Here is a 22,869-nt window from a genome sequence, read left to right as displayed (position 1 = left end):
GTTCCTTGCCACTCCGTGTGGTAAATGGCATATTGGCAAGTTTACGCTTCTCCTCCGACAATTTTATTTTAGGTTTTGGAGTCCTTTTTCTACTGATATTTGGTGTTTTGGTTTTGACATGCTCTGTACTATGCCATTGGGCATCGGCCTTGGCAGACGACGTTGCTGGCATTTCATCGTCTCGGCCATGACTAGTGGCAGCAGCTTCAGCACGAGGTGGAAGTGGATCTTGATCTTTCCCTAATTTTGGAACCTCAACATTTTTGTTCTCCATATTTTAATAGGCACAACTAAAAGGCACCTCAGGTAAACAATGGAGATGGATGGATTGGATACTAGTATACAATTATGGACGGGCTGCCGAGTGCCGACACAGAGGTAGCCACAGCCGTGAACTACCGCACTGTACTGTGTCTGCTGCTAATATATAGACTGGTTGATAAAGAGATAGTATACTCGTAACTAGTATGTATGTATAAAGAAAGAAAAAAAAACCACGGTTAGGTGGTATATACAATTATGGACGGGCTGCCGAGTGCCGACACAGAGGTAGCCACAGCCGTGAACTACCGCACTGTACTGTGTCTGCTGCTAATATATAGACTGGTTGATAAAGAGATAGTATACTCGTAACTAATATGTATGTATAAAGAAAGAAAAAAAAACCACGGTTAGGTGGTATATACAATTATGGACGGGCTGCCGAGTGCCGACACAGAGGTAGCCACAGCCGTGAACTACCGCACTGTACTGTGTCTGCTGCTAATATATAGACTGGTTGATAAAGAGATAGTATACTCGTAACTAGTATGTATGTATAAAGAAAGAAAAAAAAACCACGGTTAGGTGGTATATACAATTATGGACGGGCTGCCGAGTGCCGACACAGAGGTAGCCACAGCCGTGAACTACCGCACTGTACTGTGTCTGCTGCTAATATATAGACTGGTTTATAAAGAGATAGTATACTCGTAACTAGTATGTATGTATAAAGAAAGAAAAAAAAACCACGGTTAGGTGGTATATACAATTATGGACGGGCTGCCGAGTGCCGACACAGAGGTAGCCACAGCCGTGAACTACCGCACTGTACTGTGTCTGCTGCTAATATATAGACTGGTTGATAAAGAGATAGTATACTCGTAACTAGTATGTATGTATAAAGAAAGAAAAAAAAACCACGGTTAGGTGGTATATACAATTATGGACGGGCTGCCGAGTGCCGACACAGAGGTAGCCACAGCCATGAACTACCGCACTGTACTGTGTCTGCTGCTAATATATAGACTGGTTGATAAAGAGATAGTATACTCGTAACTAGTATGTATGTATAAAGAAAGAAAAAAAAACCACGGTTAGGTGGTATATACAATTATGGACGGGCTGCCGAGTGCCGACACAGAGGTAGCCACAGCCGTGAACTACCGCACTGTACTGTGTCTGCTGCTAATATAGACTGGTTGATAAAGAGATAGTATACTACTAATATTATATATACTGGTGGTCAGGTCACTGGTCACTAGTCACACTGGCAGTGGCACTCCTGCAGCAAAAGTGTGCACTGTTTAATTTTAATATAATATTATGTACTCCTGGCTCCTGCTATAACCTATAACTGGCACTGCAGTAGTGCTCCCCAGTCTCCCCCACAATTATAAGCTGTGTGAGCTGAGCAGTCAGACAGATATATAATATATATAGATGATGCAGCACACTGGCCTGAGCCTGAGCAGTGCACACAGATATGGTATGTGACTGACTGAGTCACTGTGTGTATCGCTTTTTTCAGGCAGAGAACGGATATATTAAACTGCACTGTGTGTCTGGTGGTCACTCACTATATAATATATTATGTACTCCTGGCTCCTGCTATAACCTATAACTGGCACTGCAGTAGTGCTCCCCAGTCTCCCCCACAATTATAAGCTGTGTGAGCTGAGCAGTCAGACAGATATATATAATATTATATATAGATAATAGATGATGCAGCACACTGGCCTGAGCCTGAGCAGTGCACACAGATATGGTATGTGACTGAGTCACTGTGTGCTGTGTATCGCTTTTTTCAGGCAGAGAACGGATTATAAATAAAACTGGTGGTCACTGGTCACTATCAGCAAAACTCTGCACTGTACACTACTGAGTACTCCTAATGCTCCCCAAAATTAGTAAATCAAGTGTCTCTCTAATCTATTCTAAACGGAGAGGACGCCAGCCACGTCCTCTCCCTATCAATCTCAATGCACGTGTGAAAATGGCGGCGACGCGCGGCTCCTTATATAGAATCCGAGTCTCGCGATAGAATCCGAGCCTCGCGAGAATCCGACAGCGTCATGATGACGTTCGGGCGCGCTCGGGTTAACCGAGCAAGGCGGGAAGATCCGAGTCGCTCGGACCCGTGAAAAAAAACATGAAGTTCTGGCGGGTTCGGATTCAGAGAAACCGAACCCGCTCATCTCTACTGTGTACTGTTTTTATTTGGGTATTTTTTTCCCAGTAGTACTACAGGTACCAGCGGGCCCGTTTTTCTCCTGCATGCTGGTACTTGTGGTTCTCCAAGTACCAGCTTGCGGGGGAGGCTTGCTGGGACTTGTAGTACTACTGGAAAAAACAATATCTTTTTATTATCACAAAAGGCTATCAGCCCCCCCCATCCGCAGCCTATTGGATGGGGGGGGGGGGACAGCCTCGGGCTTCACCCCTGGCCCTTGGTGGCTGGGGGGGGGGGACCCCTTGATTTTAGGGGTCCCCACTCCCCCAGGGTACCCCGGACAGGGGTGACTAGTTGGATATTTAATGCCACGGCCGCAGGGCACGGCATAAAAGTGACCCCCGGCTGTGGCATTATCTGTCCAGCTAGTGGAGCCCGATGCTGGTGTGAAAAATACGGGGGACCCCTGCTCGTTTTGTCCCCCGTATTTTTGGCACCAGCACCAGGCGCAGAGCCCGGTGCTGGTTTTAAAAATACGGGGGATCCCCTGTCAATTTTTTCCCCGCATTTTTAGAACCAGGACCAGCTCGAAGAGCCCGAGGCTGGTTATGCTTTGGAGGGGGGACCCCACTCCATTTTTCCCCCCGGGTTTTTCCCGTTTTTTCCCGTTTTTTAAAATCGCGGCAAAATCCGCCAAATCGGCCGATTTTCGCCCGCGGGTCTGTCGAATCCGTTTTGCATTGAATATGGTGAATTCCAGCAGCCACCTGCCGGAATTCACCTGTCGAATTGTGTCGAATTTAAAAACGGCGATAATTTGCCGCGATTCGCCGTGAATTGCATATACCCCTTTGTGCGACATCACGAACTGGCAAATAACCTCGCGGAGCTTCGCGACCTTGGCCTGAAGAAGGCGACACGAGCCTACCACCGTGTCGATTTCAATCCCCAAGAACGACAAACAGGAAACTGGCCCCTCCATTTTATCCTCGGCTACAGGAACGCCAAATTGATAAAACAACGCTCGGATGCTGAACAGCAAGTTGCTGCAGCGCGGCGAATTCGCCGGTCCCACACAGAGGAAATCATCGAGGTAATGTGCAACTCCATGACCCCCTGAAGAAGACTCCACGCACCAATGCAAGAATGTGCTAAACCTTTCAAAAAACGAGCAGGAAACGGAACATCCCATCGGCAAACATTTGTCAATGAAATATTCCGCTCCGATCCGAAAACCCATAAAACGGAATGAGTCCGGATGCAACGGGAGCAACCGAAACGCGGACTCAGCATCGATCTTAGCCATCAGAGCTCCCGGGCCATAACTACGAACCAACTCCAGCGCCTCGTCAAACGATTGGTACACCACCGAGCAGTGTGCCGGCGGTATCGCGTCGTTGACCGACGACCCTGACGGGTAAGAAAGATGTTGAATGAGCCGAAAGGCACCCGGAGTATTCTTGGGGACTACCCCAACTGGGGAAATGACCAAGTCATCCACTGGGGGTGAGCTAAACGGGCCCTCCATCCTACCCATTCGCACCGCTTTATCAACTTTCTCGCGCAAAACAGACGGCAAGGCGCGAGCGGACTGAAGATTCCGGAGAGCCTTGACAGATACTTCGCCCGCAACTGGCAAGCAGAAACCAAACTTAAAACCCTGAAACAAAAACTGAGCATCCGTACTATTCGGATACCAATCCAACCATTTGGACATGGCGTCCAAATTAATTGGCGTTGGGGCCCTGTGGAGCGATCCCGCTCGCGCCGGGTCTTGCGTAGCTTTGCTTTCCCCTCGCGCCTTGCCGATTTCATTTAAAACAGTTGGAGGCCGGGTGGAAGCCGCCACATTGCAAGCACGAATGTCAAAACCGACACTGCTTGCCGAAGGAGCAGGTCGCATTATTAAATGCGAAGCACTTCCCCCTCGCGGCGGCTTGCCCACCCCCGCCGATAGCCAACCTACCTTTCCTATCCGGTCCCCCTTCCACGCTACTCCCCTGAGCGGACGACCCTGCGCGTTGCCCGTCCGCCCCCGGTTTCCGGGGCTCCTTTGCGGGTTGAGAAGCTCGGGTGACCTGGAGCCAGACCTCCACGTCCTTGCAACCAAAGTCAATAATCTGTAAGCAGTCCTGCTTCTCTCGGAACTTCTCATCATACATCCGCAATTCGATTCCTGACGATGTGCGCTGCATATCGTGTATCAAGTGCAGGTATCGTATGACGTTCATATGTTCGTCAGGCCTATCTTCCAGATAACACGCAAAAACCGGCCAGCCAGTTGTCGAAAGTACGGAAAGCTTCAGCTCCGATGCCTTTCTTAGCTGTCGCTGCCTTATACTCCTTCTTCGCGTCCTTAGTCAGCACGAACATATCCACGTAATCGCCTCTGCAGATCTTCCTACGGCAGCTATCCCGCAACCCCCTCAAAACTGCCGTATAATCACAGTGGACTACTCCCGGAAAATCGCGGCGCTTCTTGGCCCTGAGAGCGTCCTCGCTAAGCCGCTTGCGTCTCTTCTGCCTCTCCTGCTGCCCCGCCGCCCTCTTAGCGTACTTCATCGCACGCTTTTTTGCCCTAGTCGTGCTACTGACGTCGGACGCTTGCGACGACAGGGATGAAGAAGAGGAGGAACTGAGAGAACTGGAGCGCGCACTGGAGCCCGATGCCAACTGCTCAACCTCACCTGATGCTGTCGACTGTTCGGACTGGGAGTCCTCCGGTGTGGAAACTTCAAAATCCTCCTCATCGCTCACGTCCACCTCAACCTCTCAGAGATCACCTGAAAAAGAAGACAAAGCACGGTACCCGGAAGCCACTCCCGGGGCATGCCTAGCACTCCGGGGCAAAGACGTCCCCACCTCGCGTCCGCGCTCCGTTCGTACTGGACGGTGTCCCAACTGCGCCGCGGCCGCCCCCAGGTCACGGCAATCGCGCGCTATTTGCTAAGCCGCTGACCCCTGCTGCGTACCGGATGCCCCCGCTTCAGCGCGTGTGCCGGAATGCCTTGCTGCCCCCGGGGATGCAGCTGCAGCCAATGGGCCCAATGTCGCCACCACCGTCGACAGAGCCGACGCCAACTCTCCGGAAGCCTCCTGACTTCCCCAAAAATCGCGGCCGGCACCGGCGGGAGCCCCCGCAGAAGCCGGCGCACCTCTCCTGGCCCGTCGGCCAGCAGGCGCCGACAAGGGACCCAACGGCCAATGCCCTGCCTGGCCTGCTGGTGATCCGCTGGCCCCCCTGACCACGATTGGCCTGCTGGCCCTCACTACCGCTGCTGTGCCTGCCACCAGCCCCCCCGCGCGTGCCCTCCCCCCGCAGGCCGGAGCTCTCTCCGTCTGCAGGGAAGGCACCTCTGCGGGCCTCAATGCTGCTGCGCCCTATCCTGGTACGCCCCCCCTGCCGCCGCTCCCCGCCGGACTCCGGCTGTAAGGGAGGCAGCAGGGGAGACGCTGAAACTGGCGGCGCCGCTGCGCGCACACGTGTCGGCGCCACTTGCTGAGAGCGCAGGCATGCGCGCACCCCGTGCACGCGGCCCGCCGCATCCCGCCACCGTCCTCGGTGGACCGCCGGACGAGGCCCCGCGACAGTCCTCATCCGACCCGCCGCCGCTCTCCGCCCACCCCGGCCCCCTCGCCCGACATCACTCTGCGGCCGTGACATGGGGGACGGGTGGGGAGATGGGATGGGAGCCCCCGTAGGCCGCACGCGCGCCCCCGCGGGTGCCTGCTCCTGGCATCGGCGCCTCACCCTCCAGAGGTGGAGGTGAAGGCCGATGCCCGGCCACCTCCGGACTGCTCCCCCGTGCCCCCAGCCCCCCCTGCCGCCCGCGGCCGGAGGTTAACACCGGACCCGAAGCCAGGGGCAGGGAATACCGGGTCCGCCTAGCCACCGCAGCGCAGGCACCCGCGCCGGCGCCGGTGGACGGGGAACGGGCAGATGAGCCCGCAGGCCCATCCGCGGACCCAGCTTCACCGCCAGCAGAGCGGTAACGAGCTGGGATCCCGGCAGAGCGGAGGGGGCGAGAGGCGGCCATTATCCCAAAGCAGTATGTGGGGGAGATGAGAGAGGAGGGTGAAGCTTTAACAGTGAATACTGTGAAACAGTGAAAATTGAATACTCTAATTAGCTAGCTAAAAAACACTAGTGCATGTGCAATTCAGCAACACTCACCAGAAGGCAAACCAGCAGCAAGAGAGACTTAGCTAGCCTATACATCCCTATATATACTGATCCCTCCCTTCTCTACCATTGGCTGTTCTTTTCATAACAGTTAGGTCCACCCCTCACAGGAGGTTTAACTCTCTCCATTCCTATTCCTGTCATTTCGCTCTCCTAACTGCTGTATGACTGCAGATGCATATTAAACCATTTAAAAAAAAGGCTATTTTAAGACCATGAGCCATAATAAAATAAGTCTACAACACAACATGAACAATTTCTTATGCTAGCCATACACTAAGCCGATATCGTGTACAAACGTATGATTTCGACACATCATTTGATGCATCTTGTTCACATCGTGCATGTTTTGGGGTACAATTGTGATGCTATGCACAGCCCTGTGAGTGGAATGTCGCATCCCCAGATCATACGTGTAGCCCATATTATCCGTTGTAATTGTATGCACATCATACCATGTTTTATGTACATATGTACATACGATGCATCCAGAGGCGGATTGGCCATAGGGCTTACAGGGAAGATTCCCGATGGGCCGACGCACCTGCGGGGCCTGTTTTGTTTGAGGACATGTGGTCCTTTTTTATAGACATAATGAATAAGATGCAAAATAATTTGCATATATGAAAATTACTTTGCCACTTAGCCTGTGATTGCAGATGATCTTGTGCAGTGGTTCTCAAACTCGGTCCTCAGGACCCCACACAGTGCATGTTTTGCAGGTAACCCAGCAAGTGCACAGGTGTATTAATTACTCACTGACACATTTTAAAAGATCCACAGGTGGAGCTAATTATTTCTCTTATGATCTGTGAGGAGACCTGGTAAACATGCACTGTGTGGGGTCCTGAGGACCGAGTTTGAGAACCTGTGATCTAGTGTATGCTCTGTCCGCCTGCTTGGCTGACATATAAGATTGAGTGAATAGTGATTGGGATACAGTTGGTGTAATAAGCAAGAAAATATATATTTCTAAAGAATGATATCGTTTCCTAACTTCTGAAGGTGTATCATATAATGTGCTCATAATATGTAATTTTATTTCTTTTTAACTTCCCCTTGATGCTGGACATGCCCACTATCTGGAAAGTCTTGGGGGGAGGGTGCTGCTGCCATGGCCCATGGCTAGACCTTACACCTCTGGTGCTGCCCATGTGGGACCACTATTACAAATTTTTCCAGGGCCACTTTTTGTTCCCAATCTGCCCCTGGATGCATCGTAAGCTGTAACATTAGATCAGCGACATTGGAGTGGCATTTCCCTGGACCCTCCTGCCATTTGGCAGCTCCACTGATGACAGTAGAGGAGTGCACTCAGCACGCCACTGATTCAAGCCAGGATAGTACAGCATCTGGTATTTGTAATTGCTTTTCAACAATGCACACTGTCCACCAATGGTTGTTGATGCCTAAAGAGGATGTTTTTTAGCCCCTTCAGACACTGATCTCTGTACACACACACACACAGTGGCGTAACTACTGCCCCCGCAGTCCTCGCGGTGGCTTGGGGGCGAGGGGCTGCGGGGGCGCCACTGATTTACAGCAGACTGACATGCGGACGAGCGTCCGCATGTCAGTCTGCAGTCTCCTTCCCTCCGCCGCTTTTTGGAGGGACACGGAGGGCACACAGCGTGCCTCCCTGTGTCTCTCCTGCTGCATCATCTCCAGCGGCCGCGGGTCTAATAGGGGGAAGTGCCGTCCGTGAGCTCTAATTGGCTCACGAACCAGCACTTCCCCCTATTAGACCCGCGGCCGCCGGAGATGATGCAGCAGGAGGGACACAGGAGAGACGAGCTGTGCCCTCCGTGTCCCTCCAAAAAGCGACGGCGGGGGGGGAGTAAATATGGCACGGGGGGGAGGGAGGAATATCTGGCACTGGGGCATTTCTGGCACTGGGGGGAATATCTGGCACTGGGGGCATATCTGGCACTGGGGGGGGGATATCTGGCACTGGGGCATATATGGCACTGGGGGGGAATATCTGGCACTGGGGGCATATATGGCACTAGGGGGGGGGATATCTGGCACTGGGGGCATATATGGCACGGGGGGCATATATGGCACTGGGGGGAATATCTGGCACTGGGGGCATATATGGCACTGGGGGGGGGGGGATATCTGGCACTGGGGCATATATGGCACTGGGGGGAATATCTGGCACTGGGGGGGGATATCTGGCACTGGGGCATATATGGCACTGGGGGGAATATCGCACTGGGGGGAATATCTGGCACTGGGGGGGGATATCTGGCACTGGGGCATATATGGCACTGGGGGGGGAATATCTGGCACTGGGGGCATATATGGCACTGGGGGGGAATATCTGGCACTGGGGGCATATATGGCACTGGGGGGGATATCTGGCACTGGGGGCATATATGGCACGGGGGGAATATCTGGCACTGGGGGCATATATGGCACGGGGGGAATATCTGGCACTGGGGGGGAATATCTGGCACTGGGGGCATATATGGCACTGGGGGCATATTTGGCACTGGGGGGGAATATATGGCACTGGGGGAATATGTGGCACTGGGGGGGAATATCTGGCACTGGGGGCATATGTGGCACTGGGGGGGTATATGTGTACCTGGCACATGGGGGGGACGACTATATTTGGCACTGGGGCATGTAAGTACCTGGCACCGTGGGGGAATATCTGGCACTGGGGACATATGTGGCACTGGGAGCACAGCCCTAGCAACAAGGACTACCTCCTAGCAACGAGCATGACACCCAGTGCATGAAACACCTGGCAACGAGCACAGCCCTAGCAACAAGGACTACCTCCTAGCAACGAGCATGACACCCAGTGCATGAAACACCTGGCAACGAGCATGACACCCAGTGCATGAAACCCCTGGCAACGAGCATGACACCCTGAGCATGAAAACCCCTGGCACCGTGCATGGAACCAAGAGCATGAAACCCCTGGCAACGAGCATGACACCCAGTGCATGAAACCCCTGACAACGAGCAGGTAATTGAAAAGTAATTAGAAGCCTTACTGTAGGACTTAATGTGTAATGGGCATTACGGTGTGTGGCATAATGTATCACGGACATTGCGGTGTGTGTCATAATGTGTCACAGGCATTACGGTGTATGGTATACTATATCGCGGGCATTGTGATATGTGGTATAATGTCTCAGGGTCATTGCAGTGTGTGGCATAATGTATCACGGACATTGCGGTGTGTGTCATAATGTGTCAGGCATTACGGTGTGTGGTATACTATATCACAGGCATTGTGGTATGTGGTATAATGTCTCAGGGTCATTGCAGTGTGACATAATACATAACGGGCATTGCGATGTGTGGCATAGGGTATAACGGGCAGGGCATTGCGGTATGTGTCACAGGCATTACGGTGTATGGTATACTATATCACGGGCATTGTGGTATAATGTCTCAAGGTCATTGCAGTGTGTGGCATAATGTGTCACAGGCATTGTATGTGCTATAATGTATCGGGCATTGCAGTGTGTGGCATAATGTATCACGGACATTGCGGTGTGTGTCATAATGTGTCACAGACATTGTATGTGCTATAATGTATCAGGGGCATTGCAGTGTGTAGCATAATGTATAACGGGCATTGCGATTCCTGTCATAATGTGTCACAGGCATTACGGTGTGTGGCATAATGTGTCACAGACATTACGGTGTGTGGCATAATGTGTCGGGGGCATTACAGTGTGTGCATATTGTGTCGTGCATTATTGTGTGCGGCATAATGTCTAAGGGCCATTGCAGTATGTGGCATAATGTATACTGGGCATTACTATAAGGAGGAAAAATGACAAATAATGTAAGGGGCATGAATCAGGATTATTTTTCTTTCCTGTGGTGGCCAACGTATGGGCGTGCAGGTTGCAAAACTGGGGTATAAGGTAGTCTTTTCCTGCAATGCCACGCCCCTTTATGCGAAACCACTCCAACAAAACCACGCCCCTTTTTTGCATATTTATCCCTTTCTTGCTCCCAATTATGGAGCATGAAGGGGGGGGGGGGGGAGGCGCCGAAGAATTTTTTGGCTTGGGGGAGAAAAATTTCTAGTTACGCCACTGCACACACACACACACACACACACACACACACACACACACACACACACACACACACACACACACACACACACACACACACACACACACACACACACTACCTGCTAGTATCTTCTCATGTGGTTTTCCTATGCAGATGTGTTGAAAAGGTGATTTTACAGATACTATACGCCAAACTAGTAATGTACATACAGTATATGTGCACTATATGGCATTAAAGTACCAAATATGGATTTCATTTACACAAGGGACACTGCTTGTTAATTATTTCATTTTTTTTAAATGTCTTTTGTGTCAGTGAAATTTGTTTTGACACTCCTATACATAGGCAATATATACATTTACAATAATTGACACGTGTGAAAACCAATACAACTTTATTTACAACAATGAAACTAGTGAACATTTAAAATTTGGTCAAGCAAGGCCCCCATTATTTGTCTAATGCCCTGGTCACCCCCACTGTTGGGGGTGGTCAAAATAATAAGAGTCCAGTGTCTTCTCATATTTTTTTTTACTATGTTGATGTTTTTCAAAGGTGATTCCACAAATGTATATCCTCTGACCACCCCACTGTTGAGGGTGGCCAGACTAATAAGAGTCCAGTTCAGCCCCCATTATTTGTGGGCCACACTTGTCTAATGATCTGCCACCCCCACTTTTGGATGCAATTAAATGTCTCTCTTTATTTCTAGATATGTCTCTGGATTAGGAGAGAGATTTCGGGGTATATTCAATTGAAGTCGAATTCCGGCGTGAATTCTTTAGTTTTTGGATTCGACAATATTCGACAGCCGAAACCCTCCACCCGGGACCCTGAATTCGACATATTCAATTAAAAACGGATTCGACACGCCCTCTTTTGAAAAACGGACCAATCGTCGAATAGTGGGCGGCCTGGATTCGACTTCCCGCCATATGGGATCCTATATAGGGCTTGTTTGCTGCGTGCTCAGAAGCCATTTTGTGAACCTGCAGAGTGGAGTGAGGAGCAGCAGAGTGATCAATTTGGTTGTTTTTGCTGTGGTATCGTTTGTACACCCAGCAGACTTTCATCCAGGATGGACAGAAGATCTGTCACCCCAGAGGAGAGTCTTTTTTGGAGCGAATTCTACATTTGTAGGTAAGTACCACATGTGGTCTGGCGTTGCATGTAGGTGTTTGTGTAGTGTATATGGGTGTTGTTTTGATTGCTTGGCTACTGTTTTGGATGAGGTATGAGTGCAACATGTAATGTTTAGGTGGTGGGGAGGTACCATGAGGTGTACATGTGGTGCTGCTTTGGGGTGCATATCTCCCAACATGACCCTCTCCAGGAGGGACAGAATGCTCTGCTCCTGGACTTCCCTCTTAAGTTATGATTGCCCTCACCTGTGCTGAAACACCTTTCTTATCCATTAACGTGTTCAAAACAGGTGCCAGCAATCATAAATTAAGAGAAAAGTCCAGAAGCAGAGCATTTTGTCCCTCCTGGAGAGGGTAATGTTGGGAGGTATGGGGGTGTTCGGGGTATGTATATGTGTACAGTTGTGTATATAGGTCCTGTTTGTATTGCTGCAGGTCCTGCTTGTATTGCTGCATGTATTTTTTGGAGTTTTGTGTTTGGGGGTAGTTTTTCACGTTTTTTTTTATTTGTTGAAAATGTGTTTTTTGTCATGCTTTAACACAGGTGTACTACCAGCATGACATGTTGGGGTGCAGGGATGCATTTACTGGCTTTTTGGGTTGTTTGGATGAGGTTGTTGTTTTTTTGCCATGTGGTGTACATTGGTGCTGCTTTGGGGTGTTTGGGGTATGTATATGTGTACAGGTGTGTGTGTGTGTGTGTGTGTGTGTGTGTGTGTGTGTGTGTGTGTGTATAGGTCCTGTTTGTATTGCTGCAGGTCCTGCTTGTATAGCTGCATGTATTTTTTGGAGTTTTGTGTTTGTGGGTAGTTTTTCACGTTTCTTTTTATTTGCTGAAAATGTGTTTTTGGTCATGCTTTAACACTGGTGTACTACCAGCATGACATGTTAGGGTGCAGGGATGCATTTACTGGCTTTTTGGGTTGTTTATGCAAGGTTTATCATTTATTTATTTTATATGTGCTAATTTGGTCATGCTTGAACACTGGGTTCCCAGCAGCATGACATGTTGGGGTGTGTATAATGGCTTTTTGGTAGTTTTTTCATGTTTTTTTTTAACAGTTTGGTCATGCTTCAACACTGCTGCACCCCAACATGTCATGCTGCTGGCACATTTACTTGCTTTTTGTCAGTTTGGGCGTGGTTTTTTCATAGTTTTTTATATGCTAATGTGTGTTTGGTCATGTTTGAGCACTGGGGTCCCAGCAGCATTACATGTTGGGGTGCATGTAATTATGTATGTACATATTTTTGGGGTACATATGTAAAAATACTTTTTCTTTTTACACAGGGATGTCCAGGGACCAGCGCCCCCGATTCCCCCCCCCCCTTCTCCCCACCCCTCAGAAGAATTATTGCTGGACAGCAATGAGGAGTGGGAGCCGACCCAGGAGGAGGAGATGGATGACCAGGCATCCAGCGATCAGCCGCGGTCATCAAGGGACCGAACAGAAAGTAGAAAGAAAAAGAAAAGGCCAAGACAGGTAATTCCTTTTAACACCTACAGCCATAATAGTATCCAAGTTGACACACCCATGGGGTAGTTTGCGCACTGCCAGGCACACCTACAGGTATCTTTGTGCACTGCCAGGGACACTGACACGCTCCCAGGGACCTACAGATCATTGTGATAGTATTAATTGCATGTTTTTTTTCCTAAAAAGCAAGAAGCCAGCCAGAGGATCAGTCGGAGGAGGAAGCCTCTGGTGAAGACACAGGATGGAGGATTCCGCGTGGACCCAGATACACTGAGGCGGAAAACTGTGCCCTAGTGGATGGCGTCGACAGGTCCTACAACGTTCTGTATGGACCAAGGGCACAAACAACAGCAGCAAAGACTAAGAGAAACATCTGGGATGCCATCGCGAGACAAGTCACTGCAGTATCTAGAAACCGCCGGAGCACCAGAAACTGCATGAAGCGGTACAGTGATTGCCGTAGACAGACCTAGAAAAAGATGGGGATTCAGCGCCGACATGAGATAGGAACTGTAGGTGGTCCGCCTCTCAATTTCAAGTGGCTGCCCTGGGAGGAAGTTATAAAAAGGTGCATGAACCCTGTCATGGTCCAAGGAGTTCGTTGAGGTGTGGACTCCAGCTGTCCTGCTGGCTTTCCCAAGGGGGAAGAACTACCCAGAAGACGGAAGATGGCGGGAGCACAGCAGTCCAAAAGGAGGCGTGATGGTAAGAATACATTCAGATGAGCTGTACTAAACTTTTTTGTTTTTATTTTCTAATGTGTTTGTTCTTTCCCCTAGACACGCCTGCCCAGAGGACCTCACCTGCGCGCAGGCATCAGCAGCACGCAGACCATCACCTGCGCGCCAGACATCAGCGTGCAGACCATCACCTGCACACCAGACATCATCAGCACGCAGAACGTCACCTGCGCGCCAGACATGGTCAGCGTGCAGACCATCACCTGTGTGCCAGGCATCATCAGTGCCCACACCACCACCTGGGCGCCAAACTACATCACCTGCGCGCAGGGCATCCCCAGCTCGTGATCTAACCTCCAGGAGCTCAGAGACTGTGACACAAGAGCCTCAAGAAGACTTTACCTTTGTGGACCCATCACCTTTGTGAACCGTTTGAGTCGACAGGGTTAACCGATGAGACATTTATAGGGTTTGATGAAAGCGGTGCAAACGCATCCAGCCATACCCAAGACAAGTCTCCAGAATTGAGGACCAGTGATACTCCTGGAGCAGCGGCACCACAGGATGGAGAAGGTTAATATATTTTAAAAAAAATGGGGGGGGGGGGGGGGGAGTCACCATTTTTGTATCGTTAATTAACTTTATTTTTGTGGTTTTTCTTTTGCAAACAGAGGTGCCACGGACCAGCAGCGGATTCGCATCAGGGATTGGTCCCTACTTCAGGCCGGATCTCTTACAGGAAGAGTCGGACTACGAGGTGGAATTGCAGCAGCCCGCTGTGTCTACATCCCTGTGTGAGTAATTATATAATAAATTGTCAATCTTCAAACATATGTATGAATGTGTATTCTAATTTCTAATTTTCTTTTCAGCTGAACAAATGCAATTGGTGGCAGACATTCAGCAAGGGCAGGATCTCTCAAATATTCAGAGGGTAAACACCCTGGCAGCAGAGATGAATGCCCGGCAGGATCATTTTATGGATGTCGTTGATACCAGACTGGAGGCCATTGAGAAGACAATGGAGAACATGGCAACCAGTATGGTTGAAATGCAGAAGGCTCTTGCTGACAGCACGGCAGAAACATGAAAGACAAGGCAGGAAGATCACAGGCAAACTATGGACATCCTTCACGTTCTGGTCACATCCATCAACCGGCTGGTGGATAACACTGCATGCCAGTCACACAGCGTTCAGAACATGTCTGAGAGCCAGCAACATTCCGCAGCCAGCCAACAGATCATCGCAACAATGCTACAGATGATCTACGATAAACTCCCAGAGCCAGCTCATCAACATGCTGGTCAACCACCACATCCGCCACCACAAGCCACACTGACGCCTCCTTCCCTTGCTCCACCACAATCCAGGTATGGACAGTTACAGCTGTACCAAGGATATACAGGGATGTACCCATCTTACCAGATGCCTCCACCCAGTGACGTGGGGTGAGGTAAATGCCTGGGGAGGCACTGGCTAAACTGAGCAGCAGCACATGTATATAAACAGTGATGGGGAAGTTATTTTCCATTACAGCCAGAGGTTTCCTAGAAGCTATGACAGTAGGTGTTATACTAGGGGCTTTATTCAGCATTGTTGCAGTTTTGCTAAAATAGCAAAACTGCAACTGCTATCACTTCAATGCTGGGGACCGCCCAGCACGGGTCAAGGCCACCCAACATGCTAATGGCGGGCACCGATGTGATTGCAATTCAATTGTGAAGAATGCAGCTCTGAATAATACCCCTTTCACATCGCACAAATAACCCGGTATCAACACGGCATACTGCCGTGTCGAACCGGGTCAGTATGCGATGTGAAAGGTCCTTTGACGATTTAGCGGGTCGCCTGACCTGGTAATTCAACCCGGTAAAAAAGAAGGGTTTTACCTGGGTTGATTACCGGGTCAGGTGCGGTGTGAATGGGAGCCGTGTCGATGCGACACGGTTCCCATTCACAGCATAGGGAGAGGCGGCGCAGGAGATGAACTCATCTCCCGGCGCCGCCTCCACCCCCGCCCCTGCTGCTGCTGCTCCCTCCGCTGCTATGGCAACCGACCCGGTATATGGCCGGGTCGGAAAGCCAGCAGCGGAGCGCAAATGCCGGATCCCACCCGGTAAGTACACGTTTGTCTTACCGGGTAGGATCCGGCATTTGCGGTCTGAATGCGGTATAAGTGAAGCCACCCTGCCTCCACATGGCTGCAAATGCTCTACAAGCTGAATTTGCAGCAGCTCCCAAATCCTCTGCCCTTCCCCCGGAATCAGTGCCTGGCTTGTGCAGGAGCTATAAAAAAAAAAAAAAACCCTGTGCAATAAATTTGTGGAATTAATGGGGCATTAATTGTAATGTTTAATTTTTATGACTCTTTTAGGGTCTTGGCAATTAAAAAAAAGTCCATCATCCTAAAGTATTATATTAATTTACATCTACTATTGTTTCATTTATTGCACCCTCTGAACAGTTTGTTCACATGTCCCTGCACTTACTGTACTTGCAGCAGTAGATGGATATATCACTATCACCCACTTCATTGTAAAGAGACACAGTACAATTGTACCCCAGGGAAATTGATATCTAGCAACAGTGCCATAACTAGACATTTTAGCAGTGTGTGCAAGAAACCGCATCGGAGCCCCCCACCCCTCTATGTAAAACAGGGGCAATGCGCGCCGTAGGCGCACGCAAAAAAATATAGGGGCGTGGCCACAAAATAATACCAATTCATATAACGATGCACAGTAGTCTCCTTTATTTAGATTACGCCGCACAGTAGCACCACTACACCAGGTAGAGAACCTTTTACACATTACGGTGGACAGATTCCCCTTTTTACACATTACGGCAGACAGCGTCCCCTTTTTATACATTATGGCAGACAGCGTCCCCTTTTTGACACATAGCGGCAGACAGCGTCCCATTTTTACACATAATGGCAGACAGTGTCCCATTTTTACACATTACGGCAGACAGCGTCCCCTTTTTACACATTACAGCAACAGTCACTCTTTTACACATTACAGCAGACAGCGTCCCCTTTTTACACATTACGGCAGACAGCGTCCCTTTTTTTTACACATTATGGCAGACAGTGTCCCCTTTTTTTACATATTACGGCAGACAGAATACAGCAGGCAATCCCCACATTACAGGCAATCCCCACATCACAGCAGGCAATCCCCCTTTTTTTACACATTACAGCAGACAGCATCCCCTTTTTACACATTACGGCAGACAGCGTCCACTTTTTACACATAACGGCAGACAGCGTTCCCTTTTTTACACATTATGGCAGACAGCGTCCCCATTTTACACATTATGGCAGACAGCGTCCCTTTTTTACACATTACGGCAGACAGCGTCCCCTTTTTTACACATTACGGCAGACAGCGTCCCATTTTTACACATAATGGCAGACAGTGTCCCATTTTTACACATTACGGTAGACAGCATCCCCTTTTTACACGTAACGGCAGGCAGCGTCCCCTTTTTACACATAACGGCAGAGAGCTTCCCCTTTTTACACATAACGGCAGACAGCGTCCCATTTTTACACATTACGGCAGACAGCGTCCCCTTTTTACACATAACGGCAGATATCATCCCATTTTTACACATAACGGCAGCCAGTGTCCCATTTTTACACATAATGGCAGACAGCATCCCCCTTTTTACGCATTACGGCAGACAGCGTCCCCTTTTTTACACATTACGGCAGACAGCATCCCCTTTTTTACACATTACGGCAGACGGCGTCCCTTTTTTACACATTACGGCAGACGGCGTCCCTTTTTTACACATTACGGCAGACAGCGTCCCCTTTTTTACACATTACGGCAGACGGCGTCCCTTTTTTTACACATTACGGCAGACGGCGTCCTTTTTTTACACATTACGGCAGACGACGTCCCCATTTTACACATTACGGCAGACAGCGTCCCCTTTTTTTTACACATTACAGCAGACCGTGTCCCCTTTTTTTACATATTACGGCAGACAGCGTACCTTTTTTACACATTACAGCAGACAGTCCCCTTTTTTTACACATAACGGCAGACAGCGTCCTCTTTTTACACATAACGGCAGACAGCGTCCCATTTTTACACATAACGGCAGACAGCATCCCCTTTTTACACGTAATGGCAGACAGCACACCCTTTTTACACATTACGGCAGACAGCGTACCATTTTTTACACATTACGGCAGACAGCGTCCCCTTTTTACACATTAAGGCAGCCGGTCCCCCTTTTTACACATTGTGGCAGACAGACAGGATAGATAGATAGATAGATAGATAGATAGATAGGTACCCTCATTGTGCAGGGTAAAGAAGTATAGGGCAATATGTGTTTTTTGCTCCTAGCAACCCTGCAATTACCTGTTCTGTGGTCCTCTGGTGCATGTGAGCAGACAAGTGCAGCCGTCCTCCCTCCACTTCTAAGTTCCGTGCACAACACAGCGTTAGCTGATGACAGCCTAATCAATCATTCAAAAGATAATAAAATAAAGATAAGGGAAAGGACACGACCTAAGCCAAGCCAGTTCAGTGCAGGATTGTGGAGAGAGCGAACAGCTCTGTTGAATGATTATGCTGTCCATTGGCTGCTGCTGTGTTGTGCATCGAACTAGGAAGTGGTGGGAGGAGGGCTGCATTATCTCAGAGGTAATGAAGGATGGACTCTGCTAGGGGGGGTGTTCATTTAATTTGCCCCCCCACCTTAGTAAGAGTATACTATGCCATAAATGCATCTGGCCGAGGGGGTGGGGGGCATCTGACTCTCTGCCCGTTCGTTACATCCCACCCCCTGCCGCTGTCCAATGATTGACAGGGGTGTGCCTTGATGTGAGCTAAAGGCACAGCCCCTGTCAATGAGGCAATTGTGCTGGTGCCGCTTTCCACTAGTTTTTCAATGGGCTTTTTTTCAGCCTGTGATTTGGCTCCGCCCCTGACCGCCCCCTCTTCAGACACTTTATTATTGTCACTGGGAGGCAGCGCTCTCGCTGCCTCCCATAGATATTTAGATACATTGTCAGGTTAAAAATGATTAAAATATTACAAAGTAGTGTTATTAGTATCTTCTTTGTATTATTGTAATCATTATGACGGGGAGGCACTGCCTCCCCTGACTGCACGTCCCTGCCTCCACCACCAACACCGGCCTCAACATCTACATCAGCACGGCCACCAAGGCCAAGGCAACGCACTCCACAGCCGCCAAGGACACCGTTGCCACTTCAGGAGGAAGAGGATCCGGACAGCCCCCACACACCATAGCGCGGTCGTATTATTTCATTATTTCCAATGTTTTTCATGTTTCCCTTTCTCTCCCTCCCATTAGTTTGTTTTTTCTTTCTATTGTTTAAATTTGTGTTCTCCTCCCCCACCCCCGACCGGGTACTACCAAGGAGCTATGTCTAGACATATATGCGTGGGCATGTATGAGTGTGGTAACTGGTGAAAGCTCCTTGTGGTTACATATATGATGGGCCAAAGAGCTAATCTGATACCACTTTTTTAATTTTTTCAAATAAAAATCCCTTGTGAATTTGTGTAAATTAGGCATTCACTTTTGTGACCCTTGACCATTCACTAGTGTATTTTTTGACTTCTTCATAGGAATGGTTGAAAAATTGTCATGGACAGCTTTGTTCGTGTTGTGCGTTCCGAGGTGAGTAAAGCCATGTTTTAATGTATATAGTCAAGAAACTTTGTCGCGCCTGCCCTTGGGGAACAACACAGTCCAGCAATGGGTCATGCTTGACTGTGTGGATCCACAAGTGCAGGCGTGTCAGAGTGCACAACACTGACACCACGACTCTGCTACTTTGTCCCTCCTGCCCTTGGGAAACCACACAGTTCAGCAATGGGTCATGCTTGACTGTGTGGTTCCACAAGTGCAGGCGTGTCAAAGTGCAGAACACTGACACCATGACTCTTCCACTTTGGCCTGCCTGACCTTGGGAAACCACACAGTCCAGCAATGGGTTATGCTTGACTGTGTGGTTCCACAAGTGCAGGCATGTCAAAGTGCAGAACACTGACACCACGACTCTGCTACTTTGTCCTGCCTGCCCTTGGGGAACCACACAGTCCAGCAGTGGGTCATGCTTGACTGTGTGGATCCACAAGTGCAGGCGTGTCAAAGTGCAGAACACTGACACCACAACTATGCTACTTTGTCCCGCCTGCCCTTGGGGAACCACACAGTCCAGCAATGGGTCATGCTTGACTGTGTGGTTCCACAAGTGCAGGTGTGTCAAAGTGCAGAACACTGACACCACGCCTCTTCCACTTTGGCCCGCCTGACCTTGGGGAACCACATAGTCCAGCAATGGGTCATGCTTGACTGTGTGGTTCCACAAGTGCATGCATGTCAAAGTGCAGAACACAGACACCAGGACTCTGGTACTTTGTCCCGCCTGCCCTTGGGGAACCACACAGTCCAGCAATGGGTCATGCTTGACTGTGTGGTTCCACAAGTGCAGGCATGTCAAAGTGCAGAACACTGACACCACGACTATGCTTTGTCCCGCCTGCCCTTGGGGAACCACACAGTCCAGCAATGGGTCATGCTTGACTGTGTGGTTCCACAAGTGCAGGTGTTTCAAAATGCAGAACACTGACACCACGACTCTGCTACTTTGTCCCGCCTGCCCTTGGGGAACCACACAGTCCAGCAATGGGTCATGCATGACTGTGTGGATCCACAAGTGCAGGCGTGTAAAAGTGCAGAACACTGACACCACGACTATGCTATTTTGTCCCGCCTGCCCTTGGGGAACCACACAGTCCAGCAATGGGTCATGCTTGACTGTGTGGTTCCACAAGTGCAAGCATGTAATAGTGCAGAACACTGACACCACAACTCTTCCGCTTTGGCCCACCTGACCTTGTGGAACCCCACAGTCCAGCAATGGGTCATGCTTGACTGTGTGGTTCCACAAGTGCAAGCATGTAATAGTGCAGAACACTGACACCATGATTCTTCCACTTTGGCCCGCCTGACCTTGGGGAACCACACAGTCCAGCAATGGGTCATGCTTGACTGTGTGGTTCCACAAGTGCAGGTGAGTCAAAGTGCAGAACACTGACACCACGACTCTGCTACTTTGTCCCGCCTGCCCTTGGGGAACCACACAGTCCAGCAATGGGTCATGCATGACTGTGTGGATCCACAAGTGCAGGTGTGTCAAAGTGCAGAACACTGACACCACGACTATACTACTTTGTCCCGCCTGCCCGTGGGGAACCACACAGTCCAGCAATGGGTCATGCTTGACTGTGTGGATCCACAAGTGCAGGCATGTCAAAGTGCAGAACACTGACACCACGACTCTGCTACTTTGCCCCTCCTGCCCTTGGGGAACCACACAGTCCAGCAATGGGTCATGCTTGACTGTGTGGTTCCACAAGTGCAGGCGTGTCATAATGCAGAACACTGACACCACGACTATGCTTTGTCCCGCCTGCCCTTGGGGAACCACACAGTCCAGCAATGGGTCATGCTTGACTGTGTGGTTCCACAAGTGCAGGCATGTCATAGTGCAGAACACTGACACCACAACTCTTCCACTTTGGACCACCTGACCTTGGGGAACCCCACAGTCCAGCAATGGGTCATGCTTGACTGTGTGGTTCCACAAGTGCAGGCTTGCCAAAGTGCAGAACACAGACACCAGGACTGTGGTACTTTGTCCCGGCTGCCCTTGGGGAACCACACAGTGCAGCAATGGGTCATGCATGACTGTGTGGTTCCACAAGTGCAGGCGTGTCAAAGTGCAGAACACAGACACCATGACTATGCTACTTTGTCCCGCCTGCCTTTGGGGAACCACACAGTCCAGCAATGGGTCATGCTTGATCGTGTGGTTCCACAAGTGCAGGCGTGTCATAGTGCAGAACACTGACACCACAACTCCTCTGCTTTGGCCCGCCTGATCTTGGGGAACCACACAGTCCAGCAATGGGTCATGCTTGACTGTGTGGTTCCACAAGTGCAGGCATGTCAAAGTGCAGAACACTGACACCACGACTCTTCCGCTTTGGCCCGCCTGAACTTGGGGAACCACACAGTCCAGCAATGGGTCATGCTTGACTGTCTGGTTCCACAAGCGCAGGCGTGTCAAAGTGCAGAACACTGACACCACGACTAGAGATGAGCGCCTGAAATTTTTCGGGTTTTGGGTTCGGTTCCGCGGCCGTGTTTTGGGTTCGAACGCGTTTTGGCAAAACCTCACCGAATTATTTTTGTCGGATTCGGGTGTGTTTTGGATTCGGGTGTTTTTTTCCAAAAACACTAAAAAACAGCTTAAATCATAGAATTTGGGGGTCATTTTGATCCCAAAGTATTATTAACCTCAAAAACCATAATTTACACTCATTTTCAGTCTATTCTGAATACCTCACACCTCACAATATTATTTTTAGTCCTAAAATTTGCACCGAGGTCGCTGTGTGAGTAAGATAAGCGACCCTAGTGGCCGACACAAACACCGGGCCCATCTAGGAGTGGCACTGCAGTGTCACGCAGGATGTCCCTTCCAAAAAACCCTCCCCAAACAGCACATGACGCAAAGAAAAAAAGAGGCGCAATGAGGTAGCTGTGTGAGTAAGATTAGCGACCCTAGTGGCCGACACAAACACCGGGCCCATCTAGGAGTGGCACTGCAGTGTCACGCAGGATGGCCCTTCCAAAAAACCCTCCCCAAACAGCACATGACGCAAAGAAAAAAAGAGGCGCAATGAGGTAGCTGTGTGAGTAAGATTAGCGACCCTAGTGGCCGACACAAACACCGGGCCCATCTAGGAGTGGCACTGCAGTGTCACGCAGGATGGCCCTTCCAAAAAACCCTCCCCAAACAGCACATGACGCAAAGAAAAAAAGAGGCGCAATGAGGTAGCT

Source organism: Pseudophryne corroboree, chromosome 8, assembly GCF_028390025.1.
Source record: "Pseudophryne corroboree isolate aPseCor3 chromosome 8, aPseCor3.hap2, whole genome shotgun sequence".
NCBI classification, from domain to species: domain Eukaryota; kingdom Metazoa; phylum Chordata; class Amphibia; order Anura; family Myobatrachidae; genus Pseudophryne; species Pseudophryne corroboree.
The sequence above is the reverse complement of the archived record's forward strand: the minus strand, read 5'-3'. Positions refer to the sequence as shown.